At 34.9% G+C, this 20,403-nt stretch overlaps 1 protein-coding gene across 2 annotated transcripts in view; it reads right to left on the bottom strand.

Moving 5' to 3' along the window:
• The window catches only part of LOC149791253 (FMRFamide receptor-like), a 549,532-nt gene extending 531,979 nt beyond the window's left edge, over nucleotides 1-17,553 (bottom strand). For both annotated transcript variants that reach the window (XR_016423330.1, XM_089969739.1), the window contains exon 1: nucleotides 17,378-17,553. The gene's annotated coding sequence lies outside the window, so the exon portion shown is untranslated. The remainder of the gene's footprint in view (nucleotides 1-17,377) is intronic.
• Nucleotides 17,554-20,403: the final 2,850 nt, after the last annotated feature.

Here is a 20,403-nt window from a genome sequence, read left to right as displayed (position 1 = left end):
CACCGTCGTTGGTCATGTAAACAGTAACTAAAATATACAATATGCTAATTAAACAATACACGGTTGAAAACGAACACAATATCAGGCATAGACATTATAAAGATTTAACTATTCATAAAGCGTGGTATTATACAGTGTATGAAACTCACCAACCTCCCACCCACCCCCTTCATTATTTACCTCAGGAATAAGAAAACATTCTCAAGCAATCGTATGAAGTTAAGATTAGAGTTTAAAATTGTGTTTACGATAAAATTTAACTTAAAACATTGTTACTGAAAACCTTATTTTCTACAATGGATGAAACAAGTAAGCAAGGTTTTTAACGTGATATGAAACTCCCTACCAAATTAAATATCAAGCAAAAGAAGCAAACTACCCTGACACTATGCTCTTTGGATTTCCTACCAATTTAATATCACGTTACACAAATAAATTGCCCTGAGACTGTGTATTGCTGCTAATAACCAATCAAATATCAACTTACATAGGTAACTTGCCCTGACACTGTGCATCGTTACTCAGAACCGATCAAATATCAACTTACATAGGTAACTTGGCCTGAGACCGAGCATTTTTACTCATAACCAATTAAATATCAACTTACATAGGTAACTTGCCATGAGACTGTGCATCGTTACTCAGAACCAATCAAATATCAACTTACATAGGTAACTTGCCATGACACTGTGCATCGTTACTCAGAACCAATCAAATATCAACTTACATAGTTAACTTGCCCTGACACTGTGCATCGTTACTCAGAACCAATCAAATATCAACTTACATAGGTAACTTGGCCTGAGACCGAGCATTTTTACTCATAACCAATTAAATATCAACTTACATAGGTACCTTGCCATGAGACTGAACATCGTTACTCATAACAAATTAAAAATCAACTTAGAGCAGTAAATTCCCTTGAGACGGTTGAAACAAATGTCAAACTCACAATCAGCTGTTCCATGATATGTACAGCATGTGTCAATATTAGTATCACAGACACGGTCGGTGTTTTGTTAAGTCAATTTATGAAAGTTTGCAAAACGTCACAATTTAAGGTGTATCTTATCTCTTCTATTTAACATGCTGTATATGATGTGTGACACGTAACCATTAAGACTGACGTATGGCTTGCAGTAACTTGGGAGCTTGTAAAGGCTAACCTTTCTTTTTGGAATGAGTACATTCCATAACGGTGAGAAAGATATGTTAACGTATGGTAATGTAGCCGGAAATGACAAAGCTAAAGCAAACCAGGGTCCAAATTTTTTGTAACTCTTGGGTCATTTGAAGGTGTCAGACTAATTGAAAAAGTCGGTCTAGAAAGAATTATTGTACCTTCGATGGGAGTTTTATATTTGTGGCAGTGACAGAGAGTCAATTTTGGTTTCCTAATTTAGACAAGGTGGTGTGTTCCAATGACTACATTTTATGGCTTAAATTTCATACAACGAAGTTTTAGGTACTCCAAGTTATTCTGCCAAAGCAAGAACGTCTTGAGTCTGGGAGAGTAGATAGTGTTATTCCGTTATAAATTGTCCAAAGGGGGTCTAGAAATATGAGAGACTCGGAACCGGAGTAGAAGGGATTTCCTGGAGAAGCAGAAAGGTATACTCCCAACCACATACAATAAGCATTGATGTAGATTTGTAATTATTTGGTTGAATTAATTCGTTTTACACTAATAATTCATGTTTTTCCTTCAGTACAGAAATTAATCATACATTCAACTGTCTTGAATGTAATAGAAATCATGTAGTGTATGAATATCATGCATTAATCTGATATTCAATGAGGGAATTAATTTATTTCGTCTTGAACGTTATACGAACCATTTATATTGAAGATTTCATGCATTTATTATGATACAAATGATAAAAGTAAATGCTCGGTCTTAAAATATTCGTATCTTCCTTAACACCTTGTATAAAATATTCTTCCTTTACACCATGTATACAATATTCTTCCTTAACACCATATATACAACATTCCTCCTTAACACCATATATACAATATTCTTCCTTAACACCATATATACAATATTCTTCCTTTACAGCATGTATGCAATATTCTTCCTTAGCACCATGCATGCAATATTCTTCCTTAACACCATGTATACAACATTCTTCCTTAACACCATGTATGCAATATTCTTCCATATCACCATGTATACAATATTCTTCCTTAGCACCATGCATACAATATTCTTCCTTAACACCATGTATACAACATTCTTCCTTAGCACCATGTATACAATATTCTTCCATATCACCATGTATACAATATTCTTCCTTAACACCATGTATACAATATTCTTCCTTATCACCATGTATACAATATTCTTCCTTTACACCATGTATGCAATATTCTTCCTTAACACCATGTATACAACATTCTTCCTTAACACCATGTATACAAAATTCTTCCTTTACACCATGTGTACAAAATTCTTCCTTAACACCATGTATACAAAATTCTTCCTTTACACCATGTGTACAAAATTCTTCCTTAACACCATGTATACAATGTTCTTCCTTATCACCATGTATACAATATTCTTCCTTAACAAAATGTACACAATATTCTTCCTTTACACCATGTATACAAAATTCTTCCTTAACACCATGTATGCAATATTCTTCCTTAACACCATGTATGCAATATTCTTCCTTAACACCATGTATACAACATTCCTCCTTAACACCATGTATACAAAATTCTTCCTTTACGCCATGTGCACAAAATTCTTCCTTAACACCATGTATAAAAAATTCTTCCTTAACACCATGTACACAATATTCTTCCTTAACACCATGTATACAATATTCTTCCTTATCACCATGTATAAAAAATTCTTCCTTAACACCATGTACACACTATTCTTCCTTAACACCATGTATACAATATTCTTCCTTAACACCATGTGTACAATATTCTTCCTTTACACTATGTGTAAAAAATTCTTCCTTAACACCATGTATACAATATTCTTCCTTAACACCATGTATGCAATATTCTTCCCTAATACCATGTATACAATATTCTTCCTTAACAAAATGTACACAATATTCTTCCTTTACACTATGTGTACACTATTCTTCCTTAACACCATATATACAATATTCTTCCTTAAAACCATGTATAAAATATTCTTCCTTAACACCATGCATGCAATATTCTTCCTTTACACCATGTATACAATATTATTCCTTAACACCGTGTATACAATATTCTTCCTTAACACCATGTATGCAATATTCATCCATATCACCATGTATACAATATTCTTCCTTAACACCACGTATACAATATTCTTCCTTAACACCATGCATACAATATTCTTCCTATACACTATGTATACAATATTCTTCTTTAACACCACGTATACAAAATTATTCTATAACACTATGTATACAATATTCTTGCATAACACCAAGTATACAATATTCTTCCATAACACTGTCTATGCAATATTCTTCCTTAACACCATGCATACAATATTCTTCCTATACACTATGTATACAATATTCTTCCTTAACACCACGTATACAATATTCTTCCTTAACACCATGCATACAATATTCTTCCTATACACTATGTATACAATATTCTTCCTTAACATCACGTATACAAAATTCTTCTATAACACTATGTATACAATATTCTTGCATAACACGAAGTATGCAATATTCTTCCATAACACTGTGTATGCAATATTCTTCCTTAACACCATGCATACAATATTCTTCATATACACTATGTATACAATATTCTTCCTTAACACCACGTATACAATATTCTTCCTTAACCCCATGCATACAATATTCTTCCTATACACTATGTATACAATATTCTTCTCTAACACCATGTATACAATATTCTTCCTTAACACCATGTATACAATATTCTTCCTTAAGAACATGTGTACAATATTCTTCCTTTACACTATGTGTACAAAAGTCTTCCTTAACACCATGTATACAATATTCTTCTTTAACACCACGTATACAAAATTCTTCTATAACTCTATGTATACAATATTCTTGCATAACACCAAGTATACAATATTCTTCCATAACACTGTGTATGCAATATTCTTCTTTAACACCATGCATACAATATTCTTCCTATACACTATGTATACAATATTCTTCCTTAACACCACGTATACAATATTCTTCCATAACACTGTGTATACAATATTTTTCTATAACACCATGTATACAATATTCTTGCATAACACCATGTAGACAATATTCTTCCTTATCACCATGTATACAATATTCTTCCTTAACAACATGTATACAAAATTCTTCCTTTACACTATGTATACAAAATGTATACAATATTCTTCCTTTACAGCATTTCTACACGTCTTCCTTAACACAATGTATACAATATTCTTCCTTAACATCATGTATACAATATTCTTCCATAAGACCTTGTATACAATATTCTTCCATATCACCATGTATGCAATATTATTCCATAACACCGTGTATACAATATTCTTCTATAACACCATGTATACAATATTCTTCCATAACACCGTGTAAACAGTATTCTTCTTTCACACCATGTATAAAATATTCTTCCTTAACACCATGTATGCAATATTCTTCCATAAGACCTTGTATACAATATTCTTCCATATCACCATGTATACAATATTCTTCCATATCACCGTGTATGCAATATTCTTCTATAACACCATGTATACAATGTTCTTCCTTTGCACCATGTATACAATATTCTTCCTTAACAAAATGTATACAATATTCTTCCATAAGACCTTGTATACAATATTCTTCAATATCATCGTGTATACAATATTCTTCCATAACCCCGTGTATAAAACATTCTTCTATAACACCATGTATACAATATTCTTCCATAACACCGTGTGAACAATATTCTTCCTTCACACCATTTATACAATATTCTTCCTTAACAACATGTATACAATATTCTTCCATAAGACCTTGTATACAATATTCTTCCATATCACCATGTATACAATATTCTTCCATAACCCCGTGTATACAATATTCTTCCATAACACCATGTATACAACATTCTTCCATAACACCATGTATACAATATTCTTCCCTTGCACCATGTATACAATATTCTTCCTTAACACCATGTATACAATATTCTTCCTTAACACCATGTATACAATATTCTTCCTTAGCACCATGTATACAATATTCTTCCTTTACACTGTGTATACAATATTCTTCCTTAACACCATGTATACAATATTCTTCCAGAACACTATGTATACAATATTCTTCCATAACACCATGCATACAATATTCTTCCTTTACACTATGTATACAAAATCTATACAATATTCTTCCTTTACAGCATTTCTACACGTCTTCCTTAACACCATGTATACAATATTCTTCCTTAACACCATGTATACAATATTCTTCCATAAGACCTTGTATACAATGTTCTTCCATATCACCATGTATGCAATATTCTTCCATAACACCGTGTATACAATATTCTTCTATAACACCATGTATACAATATTCTTCCATAACACTGTGTAAACAATATTCTTCCTTCACACCATGTATACAATATTCTTCCTTAACACCATGTATACAATATTCTTCCTTAACAATATGTATACAATATTCTTCCATAACACTGTGTATGCAATATTGTTCCTTAACACCATCTATACAATATTCTTCCTTAACACCATGTATACAATGTTCTTCCATAACACTGTGTATGCAATATTCTTCCTTAACTCCATGTATACAACATTCTACCTTAGCACCGTGGATACAATATTCTTCCATAACACTGTGTATGCAATATTCTTCCTTAACACCATGTATACAACATTCTTCCATAACACCGTGTATACAATATTCTTCCATAACACTGTGTATGCAATATTCTTCCTTAACACCATGTATAGAACATTCTTCCATGTCACCATGTATACAACATTCTTCCATATCACCATGTATACAACATTCTTCCATAACACCGTGTATACAATATTCTTCCTTAACACCGTGTATACAATATTCTTCTATAACACCATGTATACAATATTCTTCCATAACACCGTGTAAACAATATTCCTCCTTCACACCATGTATGCAGTATTCCTCCTTAACACCATGTATACAATATTCTTCCTTAACAATATGTATACAATATTCTTCCATAACACTGTGTATGCAATATTGTTCCTTAACACCCTGTATACAATATTCCTCCTTAACACCATGTATACAACATTCTTCCATATCACCATGTATACAGCATTCTTCCTTAACACCATGTATACAATATTCTTCCATAACACCTTGTATACAATATTCTTTCTTAACACCATGTATACAATATTCCTCCTTAACGCCATGTATACAACATTCTTCCATATCACCATGTATGCAATATTCTTCCTTAACACCATGTATACAATATTCTTCCTTAAGACCATGTATACAATATTCTTCCATATCACCATGTATACAACATTCTTCCTTAACACCATGTATACAATATTCTTACATAACACCGTGTATACAAGATTCTCCCATAACACCATGTATACAATATTCTTCCAGAACACTATGTATGCAATATTCTTCCTTAACACCATGTATACAATGTTCCTCCTTAACACCATGTATACAACATTCTTCCATATCACCATGTATACAACATCCTTCCTTAAAACCATGTATACAATATTCTTCCATAACACCGTGTATACAATATTCTTCCTTAACACCATGTATACAACATTCTTCCATATCACCATGTATGCAATATTTTTCCTTAACACCATGTATACAATATTCTTCCTTAACACCATGTGTACAATATTCTTCCATATCACCATGTATACAACATTCTTCCTTAACACCATGTATACAATATTCTTCCATAACACCACGTATACAACATTCTTCAATAACACCGTGTATACAATATTCTTCCATAACACTGTGTATGCAATATTCTTCCTTAACACCATGTATACAACATTCTTCCTTAACACCATGTATACAATATTCTTCCTTAACACCATGTATACAACATTCTTCCTTAACACCATGTATACAATATTCTTCCTTAACAACATGTATACAACATTCTTCCTTAACACCATGTATACAATATTCTTCCGTAACACCGTGCATGCAATATTCTTCCATAACACCGTGTATACAATATTCTTCCTTAACATCATGCATACGATATTCCTCCTTAACACCATGTATACAATATTCTTCCTTAACCCCATGTATACAATATTCTTCCTTAAGGCCATGTATACAATACTCTCCCTTAACACCGTGTATACAATATTCTTTCTTAACACCATGTATGCAATATTCGTCCTTTACACCATGTATACAATATTCTTCCTTAACACCACGTATACAATATTCTTCCTTAGCACCATGTATACAATATTCTTCCTTTTCACCATGTATACAATATTCTTCCTTAACAACATGTATACAATATTCTTCCCTTACACTATGTATACAACATGTATGCATTATTCTTCCTTTACAGCATTTCTACACGTCTTCTTTAACACCATGTACACAATATTCTTCCTTAACACCATGTATACAATATTCTTCCATGAGACCTTGTATACAATATTCTTCCATATCACCATGTATACAATATTCTTCCATAACACCGTGTATGCAGTATTCTTCTATAACACCATGTATACAATATTCTTCCATAACACCATGTATGCAATATTCTTCCATAACACCGTGTAAACAATATTTTTCCTTAACATCATGTATACAATATTGTTCCTTAAAATCATGTATACAATATTCCTCCTTAACATCATGTATACAATATTCTTCCTTAACCCCATGTATACAGTATTCTTCCTTAAGGCCATGTATACAATATTCTTCCTTAAGACCAAGTATACAATATTCTTCCTTAACACCATGTATACAATATTTTTCCATAACACCGTGTATGCAATATTCTTCCATAACACCGTGTATACAATATTCTTCCTTAACACCATGCATACAGTATTCTTCCTTAACACCAAGTATACAATATTATTTCATAACACAATGAATTCTTTATCACAATGTAGAAGATATTGTTAAGTGTTGTGTAACGTAATCTCCTGAACTGATGGATTATATTGTGGTACATCGACTCTAAGCTTCTTATAAAGTATACGTGTGGACTTATGAAATGAATGGAAATCTTCTACTGAATGGATGTAACATTTACACATGCTTGCTCCAAAATAAGTTTTAATGCGCCTTGTACAGGAATATATGCAGACAATAACTTATTGGCAGTATTGAAATTTATCCTTGTATAAAAAATAGGAAGACTTCCCTAGAATGAGAAGAGAAGTTATCGTCAATTTTCGTAAAACTACATATTGTGTCAAATAACATTTGTATGTATGCCTTTAGCATGATTATATATTTTACTTTATTTCTCCCAGTGTGCTTACCATACCAACTAAGCAACATTATCTCGAACATCGTACAGGAAGAACACAAATAAGACAACCAAAAATGCCGGAAAAGAATGTACAATTGCTTTGTAACTGTCATATATTTCGGCTTCTGCACAGTGACGTAACGGAAATTATTATGTTGGATTAGAAATGTATTTCCATTGGAAATAGTCAGCTTGAATGAGTCAATCTATAACTCAATGCCTTGTCTATGGATTACGTAAACCAAAGCAGAGTCAAGTCCTGTAATGGAGGGGGCAATCCACATTTTTTTTAAAAAAATGACTTTCCTTGAAAGGGCACCAAAGCAAAGGTATATGTTTCTATTTACACAAATCGTGCATAATACATATTAAAAAATAAAATGATGCTCAAATTTCAAGTGATAAGTGACTGTACGTTTGTGTGTGGGTACGCTTTTGCAGGGGTTACCTTTTTAGCCTGGGTTGGTCCGAAAACTCCGGACTCCACCCCAAATCCCTGATCTAGCCGTGTAAACTAACGGTAAAGAGATCTTTTATAAAATTCAGTTAAATATTGTCAAAGCTAATAGCCAACATTGTCCAGCTGAGTTAGCTTCTGACCAAGTGATATTTACAGAAAATATAACCTAATAGAATTCTCCCGCATAACATTTTACAGAGATTTCCTTATTTTTGACGATGCAGATTTCGTTATGTTTATCTAAAGTGTAAACGTAATGGTCCGAAAACATTCCGTGAATGTTCTGATATTATTGTTTACTAGTATTACAAAAGATATCTACTGAAGAAGCGAGAAAGAATGTTGCAAATCAGATATATTGATCATATCTGTAAGTCAGCGACCATCTAAAATGAACTGCAGACATTTGCAAGAGGTAAAGAAATCTTTCCCATATCCATCTGCCCACTTGCTCATCCATTGGCCCACCATGCGCATTCAAAATACAAATAATCATGCACACAAAAACACACACGATGATAACAAACTCTGTAAACCGCTAACCAGAAATAAAACATAGGCATGTGCAGAAAAGCTGTCCTATATCAAAACACAGAGAATTAGTTTAAATTACCGTCAAACAATCATGCTGATTCCTTAAAGCCATCATCCATCACCGTCCCCCAGACATTCCTGAATAAAAACCAAGATATGGTCGTGCGCGAAGCTGCTTAAATTGTAGCATTACCAAAATAAATACATCATAATAGATTGGTCTCTAACCATCAAATCTTCAAGCTGCACTTGAAGCTAAAATAACTTGTTCATTCTCAAAAATTATTGAAGGAAACAGGGTATACTGGTTAAGAGAACTCTAGCAACAGTATATAATTAGGGCTGTCCTGGTTAAATTCTAGGAAGCTCACAGATGTAAGTTTATAGCTTATATCGGCTTGCGATTAATCATTGTGGCAGTGATAAGAATTACGTCTGCTAGATGGAATATCATACGGAGAATTTATGTTAATACAAAGTAATACATTCCTTCTTTGCATGTCATTGGGAGAATGTTTTGCGAACTTGGTGGGGGGGGTATTTTTTACAATAGGGTTGTCGAAAGAAAAATTAAGAATTTAAGATATCAAGAACTGAAGACAAACTTTACAACGAAATAGAAAGGAAATGCTGACTACATACATTCTTCTGATATAAGTTGATCGATTTTCGAGCTATATGATACATCCTACCTTCTGACTGTGCGTACCACACTAACATTTGTTTTTTGTAGAACACCATCCTTTGGCTATCCACAAAAAGCTTGTATGGCGTCGTTAAACATGGATAAAAGTTTGAAAGGTTTGGAAAGTAAAATTTCTGTTTGTAATTTTGAAAGCAGCAAAACAATTTAAAAACAGTCGAACTAGAGTACATCAAATTTTGCATCTTACACTAAATGTTCGCAGTTGTTAAGAAATTAGTTTTTCTGTCTGTACAAATTGCAAAGTATCTCAAGTCCTATGGAAAGAAATGTTAGAAATATTGTATCACGATTTTGCAATCCTATATTTAGTACATTGACTGACCGTACTCAATGTTAGTTCACTTCATTGCATGTTACACTTTGGATTAAACTTCTGTGCCAAACCAGAGATTGAGAAAGAGAGAGAGAAAGGTAAAGAAAAAGAAATGAAACCTTTTTGTTCGAGTTTGAAAATGCCAGAAATATTTGCATCTTGGATGGAGTGTTCGCACTTGTCTAGAAAATGTTGGAAAAACCGGTTTGCTCTCTATCTTTAGATCTCTCCGATTAATTTTAAATTCTCTCTCTCTCTTTCTCTCTCTCTCTCTCTCTCTCTCTCTCTCTCTCTCTCCGGATGGGAAGCGGCTGCATCTATCATTACTAATACATCACAGTGGACTCTGTAAATGGGTATAAGAGTTACAGCTAATTTTGTTATTTTCACAATTGTTCAAAACCCAACTGCTCTTTTCACAGCATGCGTTGATGTCTTGGAAACAACTTACTACTAATATGATTGCCAAATTAATCAAATACCCAACCCCTTCATTATAATTTGTGTATGTTTGTGTGTTTGAATATCATATCCATGGGGGGATTTGTTTTGTAAAAAAGCTAGACATAGACGCTTGCATATTTAAGTAAATTCTCTTGAATAGGAACCACACAGTGGCGTCGCTAGGGGGATGCGGGGGGTGCGGACTGCACCAGGTGACACCATCAGAGGGGGTGACACCAAAATGACATTACTAAGGATTCTGTATGGTCTGTTACGGAAGGAGGACCATTGGGGTGACACCATGAGCTACCGCACTGGGTGACACCAACCCGAGTGACGCCACTGGAACCACAGTGAAATAGCTGGAATGAGTTAATCTGTTTTCACCTGTTATCACTTTTATACTTTCTTGTGACACTCAGTAATGCAATGCCCTTTACTTATATTGATCACAGTCAGTGTTGCAAAGTGATTAATTATTCAAACAATCAATTAGATAATTGACTACTTGAAATATAAACTTTTAAGCATAACAGTAATGCATAGATATAATTATGTTTAAATTACAATTACTATTCGTACTAGTTACAATTGGCAATTTGCATCATAACAGCACGACTATAATAACAGAGGTAAACAAAGAGAACAAAATTAGATTTGTTTACAGCTGTTGTAAAGTTGGTTGTTCAAAATTAGTATTAAATGTATTACGCTGAACTCTTAGTGCGAAGAACACTGTTCTATGTAAAACGTGAATTTATCAATGACACTTTATCAGGATTATAGTTGTAATTGATTGCTTCAGTGTGACAGAACAATTGTTACTGTAATCAACTATAACAATTGTTTATAGCAACTGTGGTCTTAAATAATTACCTTTTCAAGTTACAACAGTAATCTTTACAACACTGATCACAGTTGTCATCTGTTATTGCTCTTCCATCTCTACAGATTGAAACTATGTATGTGTGCCCTCTTGAGTACATGAAGTCCCTATCTGCTACTGCGACAGTTATTTTCAGTATAGTCACTAAATTGTGCCATACTGCAAGGTTAAAAGTCAGTTTTGTCACTAAATCATGTCGTAATGAGAGTTAATTTCAGTTTCTTTACTAACTAAATGTTATTCTACTGCAACAGTAAATGTCGGGTCTATTTCTCCCTAAAATGTGCGCTGCTGAAAATTTGGTTTTATGAAATTTGTAGGCTATCTGAAATTATTGTAGTGTCAGTGCCAAAACTAAAAGCAATATAATCTATGTTGAGTTTGGAATCCATCTCTCGTTCTAAAAGGTAAATATTATGTCCATGTTTTGTCTCCAGATTTGGCATAAAAGAAAACTATTGTCTATGTAGAATAATGAGTGAATAGTTTGATCGTTATACTTCTTATCCACATTTAGCAATGGCAGTTAGGTTACTATTAAACTTTTGGAAATTTAACACATATACATGCTGACTTGCATCACCAGCTCCTGACCAATAATCAGTGACCTACTATCCAGCATCACTAGCTCCTGACCAATAATCAGTGACCTACTATCCAGCATCACTAGCTCCTGACCAATAATCAGTGACCTAATATCCAGCAACCGAGAACTACTATCAATCACGCCGTTTTCAGTTACCATTACCCAGTGATGTACTCTACAGTACCGACACTATAATATCACCACGTCGTCAGAGTGACCAATGTATAGTGATCTACTATAACAAAACACCCACTCACCATACCATTAACACTCCCTTCAAATGATCAATACCTGTTGTTCTACTATCAACACACACACACACACACACACACACACACACACTGACGAAATATACGATCAGAACATTCTTAGAGTGATCAATATATATTTATGAACTATTCAAACTATGCACTATTAACACGCCATTGGAATAACTAGTTCAAAGTAATGCACCTTCCATCACCCCAGTGACGTCGCTAGGGGGGTGCGGGGGGTGCGGACCGCACCGGGTGACACCATCTCAGAGGGGTGACACCAAAATGAAAAATTGCAAATTTTACAGAGCACACACTGCTCGGTCTAGTCGGATTTCATAAGCGGATAACCGATCATAGTTAAATACATGACTAGCAGGCACAGCAGTGGCGTCGCTAGGGGGATGCAAGGGGTGCGGACTGCACCGGGTGACACCATCAGAGGGGGTGACACCAAAATGACATTACTAAGGATTCTGTATGGTCTGTTACGGAAGGAGGACCATGGGGGTGACACCATGAGCTACCGCACTGGGTGACACCAACCCGAGTGACGCCACTGCATCACCCAACGCCTAATATATATAATAATCCATTCTGAGTGACCAGCAAACTGAGCTCTACTATCCAACAAATATACTATACCGTCAGCACGCCGTTAGATTTGTCAACACCCAATAATCGAATATTCAACACCCAAACTATACCTTCAACATATCCTGAGTGTGACCAAAAGCCAGTGATATACTATCGAGCAGCCCACATCTACTACACAACACGCATTTTTGACTGACTCGTACCTTAGTATATACCGCTCTGGTGGCCTAGTGGTTAGAGCGTCCGCCTCGGATGCAAGAGGTCGTGGGTTCGATCGCTGGCCGAGTCATACCAAAGACTTACAAAAATGGTACACAATATTCTCAGTTTTATTTAATACAATTATTCCTATTTGGAATAAAATCCTGCAAGCCTTCTGTATTAGTTTTTACTATACTTCCCGCCACAATCGAAGGAAACATTATTTCAGTTTTGGTCCGTTCAGCGCTATAATTAGGTCTGCGAAAAATGTTCTTTGATTCCGTCACCAAAATGGCGGCCACTTGAGAGCGTGATTTCCCACTGCAGGGATTGTCATTGTATCAGATGAGACTAACACCATGTCCTAGAGAGTGCGTTGCCATAGTAACATCCTTTACAGTCGCACATGGATGCGACCTGCCATATTTTTCAGGTAAAACATAGGAAATATTGTGCTATTCTATCAAGCTTAGCATGTTCAAGCTATTCATTTCAGACATTATTGCATAGCGAATGTCATGTAAACATATTTTGTTTACTGCAATTTTTAAAATAAATCGTGTTTATTTTTGGAAAAACAGCGTTAGAGTATTTAGTACCAACTACAGTGCAAATATATTGCGGTACAGAGACATTCGCAAAATTTGGTCACGTTGACTCTGATTTCATGTGGTTGAATTCCCAGTGGACGCATATCTTCTGCAACTTGTGAAAAAGGTATGATTAGCTTCTACAAAGTGGTAAACAAAATCCTTTATATTCATAATAATACGTGGTGATAACACAAACCCAACAGAGATAAAGCCTTTTCGAAATACAAACTTCATCTAAAAACTTAATGCAAGAAACATGATATTTAAATATCTACGTAATAAAGTAAAATATAAGCTTGGAATCGAGACCAAAACAAAAGAAACTTTGTTAATTTTTCAAGTGATACTGATGCGTAATAAGAAGTTCAAATATTTCCAATTATATTAATAAAGAAATGAGCCACACTAGAATGTTAGAACAAACGAATATACTACAGAACAAATCAGACTTTTATATCATGCATGTACACTGCCAGACATGACCGCAAACCATTTTATTAAGAATACATTTAAAGCAAATATTTATAATGATGCCCCCATTTTCAATATCTAATAAGCGGTTCTGTAAGAGCCAGACCGTACATCACATGGAATTAGCGGTTCTATACAGCCAGCCAGTACCCCGCATTGAGTTAGCAGTGCTGTACAGTCAGCCAGTACCCCGCATTGAGTTAGCGGTCCTGTACAGCCAGCCAGTACCCCACAATGAGTTAGCCAGACCTAAAACTGAGTGGCTTCATACAGCCGTACTGTGTACCCTATATTCAATATCTTATTATAACGGTTCTGTACAGCCAGACTGTACCCTACACTGAATCAGCTGCTCCGTACAGTCTGAATTTAATTAAATGGCGCCATATTCACTGGCTATATTCTATTCAATGAACGGCTCATAACAGTCAGACTATGTCCTACATTGAATCAGGGGTTTCGTACAGCCAGACTTTAAAATGAATGGTTCCGTACAGCCATACTGTACGTTATGTTCAATGAGCCAGATAATAACGGATATTTAATAATCGGCTGGGTACAGCCAGACTGTACCCTATGTAGTGCAACGGATGAGTACAACCAGAATGTACATTGTTCGATAAGCGGCTCCTTACAGTCAAAATGTGCCCTGTATTGACTCAACCGCCCTGTACAGTCGGACTTTAAAATGACCGTACCTTTGCTCTCATAATTGAAAACTATATATATATATATATATATATATATATATATATATATATATATATATATATATATATATATATAAAACATGTGTGTGTGTGTGTGTGTGTGTGTGTATGTGTGTGATAGAGAGAGAGAGAGAGCTTATATTATTGGTAATGAAATGATATGCAAAGAAGGAATTGTTATTATTTATATTTTCTTTATATTTTACATTTTTAATACCGTAGGGGACGGGGATGTCTAAGAATAATACCCATCTTCTATTCAGTTGTTTAGAAAGAGATGTGATAATTGACAGATGGACAGACAGACAGACGTAGGCAGTACAATATATCCCGATGCTTGACGTTTGCGTGTGTGTAGAAATACATCTATACAACCGTATATGATTTCCACAACAAAAACAAAATCTTTTTAAAACTGTCACATTTATCTACAGTTGTAAACCCAGTCATGTTACATAAGGATTTAGGAACATCACTGAAATACTCCGAGAGTTTATATGCCAATAAACGTGATATCATCTCTGTAGTTTCAGATTGTCAGATAAAATTATGGCTGCATTGTACAGTATAATGCAGACACGTAAATTACGCATTTTATGTCAGTACTTTGCTTCACACGTCGCAGACACTGTTCAGCTTATTTAACATCAAGAAGAAGCCTCCAGACTAATGATGCTTACAAATTTATTTCCAAAAGTCTACGATGTCATTTTTTATGTGGTAACATATATGAGAACTTTTGTAGTGATGCTCTTTATGTGCATCCTCAACATCTCTTTATAAAGAAGTAAATATTAAGAATTAAAAATCACTGTTGAAACAATATGAAAACGTCCGTGGGTATCCATTTCTAAAGTTAAGGTCACGTGTACACAGCAGCAAAGTCAGCAAGTACTTCAATCCGAAATGTTTTATTCAGAACAGTGAAATCCTTCACTGTTTACAAAGCTATAAATTCATTTCACACTCGGTTCTGACCTTCATAAGTAAAATGCTGACATCCTGTTAAATGAGTGAAGAAAAACGAAGTATCTCCTTTCATTATTTCACCTTGGAAATGGAGTCCCACAGACATGTTTTCATGTTGTTGCAACAACAATTACTCTGGAACTGCCACCCTTACAGCATATGCTACCACTTAAAACGGCTGATTAACACTCAGTATATTAGACAAGGTAGGATTACTTTTACAAATGTTTTGAATGACATCGAAAAGGACGAGCTTTTATTATGCGTTACACCTACCTAGTAAATTCGTTGTCACAGTTGCCTATAATTTTGTCCCCATCCGAAATAAACTGACATGTTCTTTATTCAGTTATTGAATTTCAAAGGCATGTGAACTGAAGCACTAGCTCTTTGTGTGTGTGTGTGTGTGTGTGTGCTAGGGGAGGGGAACAACGACCATAGCATTGTTTTATCATCCTCAAGCGGTTTCTTTATTTATCTAATAGTCTGTCAGTTTAACAACCGTCTTAGATCCAGAGAGAGAGAGAGAGAGAGAGAGAAAGGGAGAGAGAGAGAGAGAGAGAGAGAGAATTTTACACATTTACCCGCCCGACAGGCCATCACTAGTATCGTTTAACAATGTAAAAGCACACCATCTAAAGTGTACACATTCATAAGCACTTGGATTCTTCAAGATTATTTGGTGCAAGTTCATGTTAACAGGTTTCATCCAACTCAAAATTATTATGTGTCTGCAGATTTCAACGTATTTTCCATAAGGAGTGTGTGTGTGTGTGTGTGTGTGAGAGAGAGAGAGAGAGAGAGAGAGAGAGAGAGAGAAATAGAGAGAGAGAGAGGGAGAGAGATTTGAAAATATTGTGTAACACGTTTGATTCATTTAGCAAACGGTAATTAGTAATATTTTTCGGTTTTCTTTCTTATCTCATTAATGATCAATAAGTGACAATTCATCACTGAGAGCGACATGATATGCTTCTTACTACACAATGACAAATTGATGCATCACAAATGTTGGAATATCAAATTATTTTCAACTAACACTTTAAAAGCCATGTCATTTTTATGCATGTGGCATAAATAACTTCATAAAAAAAATATGCAACAATCCGAATTCTTCCAGGAAAACTATTATAAAGAAAAATATGTGCGGTACTTACCTAATTTATGTATATGTTCCCGGATATAACGCTCACTACTCCTTAGAAATCTGTGCGTATCTTCACAAATACAACTTTCGCTTCCTCGACGCAGCTTGGAACAATAATACTATATCATCCACAGCCCCACTTCTATCGCTCTCTATAATTCTCAATAATAGTTTATGCTCCACACGTGGAACAGTGCCCGATTTGCCAGTCTTAATTCAGTGCCTATTGTGTGTTTAAACGAACCGCTGAAAGGAAATTTATACTGATGTTATGGATGTGTATGATTTTGTTGATTTACTCGATGGGAGACGAGATGCGGGGATGAGACTGGGTACGGGGAGAAGAGAATGGTTGATTTCTAACTTTGGTTTCTCTTTTCAAATATCTACACTGTCCTAATACTAGTACTGAGTTTCTAGAATATTTCACTTTTATACATACATATACATACATATCCGTGTATGCGTAGAGATAGACACAAAAAAAACGTGTTTAAGCATATGACCGTTTAAACATACAGCATCTAAGGTGTACACAACTCTTTATTCGTAAAAATATAGCATAGTGTGGCGATCTACCCTCAAAAGCAGCTTCATGGCCTCTGACGGGATTTAACATTTCTGACTCCCGCCATAGTATTAACATTGGGAAATTGACTTTCTGGGGAGACGTTGGAAATCCTATGTTTGAAAGACCCTTCTGGTTGAGCGTTATGTTACGAAATGGAAACAAGATGAGAAAATGTTGTCCATTGGAGGGGAGAGGGCAAGCTGGGGCAAGACATGAAATCCTGTTAGAAAATATTTATAGGATTAACAATATCGGTCTCCATGGCAACAAGAGAAGACATCTTATTTTAAAGCTACACTTATTATCCAACGGGCCTTTATTAAGTGGCCAACACCAACACATCTAACGACCACAGAAAGAGAGGATGTAATGGAAGAGGTAAAAAAATATAATATAAATCCCTTATAAACAAAACTAACTTCCCTATCTCTTTTATAACATCCTATTAGCCCTTAGCAAGTAATGAAATACCCCTAACACCCCACCATCCCCCTTGAAAGAAAACTACTCTCCCTTCTAAGTTTTTGTTTGTTAAAAATTTACTTTTTTTCCTCCGTAGACTTGTACACTGACTGGACTTATCGAATATTGTTCATTGCGTTTCATTTCACATTATTTTATTGGGGAAGGGTTCGGGGGCGAAGGGTATTTGTTGTCGTTTTGGTTTGTTTTGCAGGTTGTTTTGTTTTGCTTTGGGGGTTTATGTGTGTGTTTTTTGTTTGGTTTGTTTGTTTGTTTGTTTGTTTTTCGCGCAGTTGATGAAATGTGAACTATGAATAATAACAATAGAGTTAGTCTGCTACATTGTCGAGCTACCTCAGAGTTTGGTGTGACACTGAGGTTTCCTGTAAGGTTGTGACATGGAAGGTATGCATGTTACGTATTAAATAGGATGAATTGAAAACAAAGACACGATTAAGAATAGGTATTTGCCTACGTTTACAGTCCAAACAAAAACCCATTCCTATAAATCCTCTATGAAAACAAACGTGTTTTATAATACTTTTTGTTTTACATTTAATGCTATGAATAAAATATGATCAATAAAAGAGGCAATAATTGTTGTAAGGTTTTTGCACAAAACTAATTATTTTATCGCTGTTTCTGTTTCTTATTCTGTTTTGGTTTCTTTTGTCTCTTTTCTTATGCATGGATAGGAACACACACACACACACACATATTTTATTGATGTATTTGATTTTAGTTGATTTTAATTTCATTAAATAGTCTGACTTTTCAAGACTATTAGGTGACTCTCAAAAGAACCGTTTGATTTGATTAAGATCAAGGATTTGTTATTATGTACTGCAACTTCTTACCACGTTTAGCGTTCGTGCTTGTCGCTGTTCCTAACGTCTTGGTAGTCGAGGGACTTGGTAGTCATGTGTCTTGGTGGTCAAGGGTCTTGGTAGTCGAGGGTCTTGGTAGTTGAGGGTTTTGGTAGTCGAGAGTCTTGGTAGTCAATGGTCTTGGTAGTCGAGGGTCTTGGTAGTCAAGGGTCTTGGTAGTCGAGGGTCTTGGTAGTTGAAAGTCTTGGTAGTTTGGGGTCTTGGTAGTCAATGGTCTTGGTAGTCAAGGGTCTTGGTAGTAGAGGGTCTTGGTAGTCGAGGGTCTTGGTAGTCAAGGGTCTTGGTAGTCGAGGGTCTTGGTAGTTGAAAGTCTTGGTAGTTGGGGGTCTTGGTAGTCAATGGTCTTGGTAGTCAAGGGTCTTGGTAGTCAAGGGTCTTGGTAGTAGAGGGTCTTGGTAGTCGAGGGTCTTGGTAGTCAAGGGTCTTGGTAGTCGAGGGTCTTGGTAGTCGAGGGTTTAGGTGTATGTTGATATTACCACCTTGTGGTCTTAAAGTATATAATCAAAAAGAGTGAGAAGTAACAAACTTTGCAAAATTCAACAAATAATTTATTTTTACTAATTTTCCCAAATTCAATGATCCAGGCCAAGTAAAAAATATACTTGATTTGGGATAAGGTCATGTCCAAAATACATTATCCACAGCATATAATGAAAATTAAAAAAGCTTAATAAAGTAACAAACAACAATGCAAATTGAATATACATAACAGTTAGATTCCTGCTTTGAGGTTTCTTCAAAGTAATTTGATGCACCTCTCTCTCGAGTGTTTTAACTCTGCCTAAATGTCGGCCAAAGTTTTGTTTTCGCTCTCTTCCCTCTGTTCAGTATTACAACTTTCCTTTCTTTTCTCTTCTTGTTGTGTCTAACTCTTCCTTCTGTTCTCTGCAAGGAATATAATTAAAAAAAAGGTCGTACAAAGCCAAAATTAAAGTCATTTCCCTCATTCTGTTTCAACAGCATCAGTGGTCATGATATAAATTTGAATAAAGGACGTATCCACTGCAAACTAATCATATTAAAAGTCTAAAGTTAACATCATAAACCCAAATTCGAAATTAAAATTGAAAATCAAATTTCAAGATATTGGAAAAGAAAATATCTGTTTAAAATTTT

The sequence above is a fragment of the Sinohyriopsis cumingii genome, chromosome 9, assembly GCF_028554795.1.
Source record: "Sinohyriopsis cumingii isolate HCF-2022 chromosome 9, ASM2855479v2, whole genome shotgun sequence".
Classification (NCBI taxonomy): Eukaryota; Metazoa; Mollusca; class Bivalvia; order Unionida; family Unionidae; genus Sinohyriopsis; species Sinohyriopsis cumingii.
This window is presented reverse-complemented; position numbering and strand designations above follow the sequence as displayed.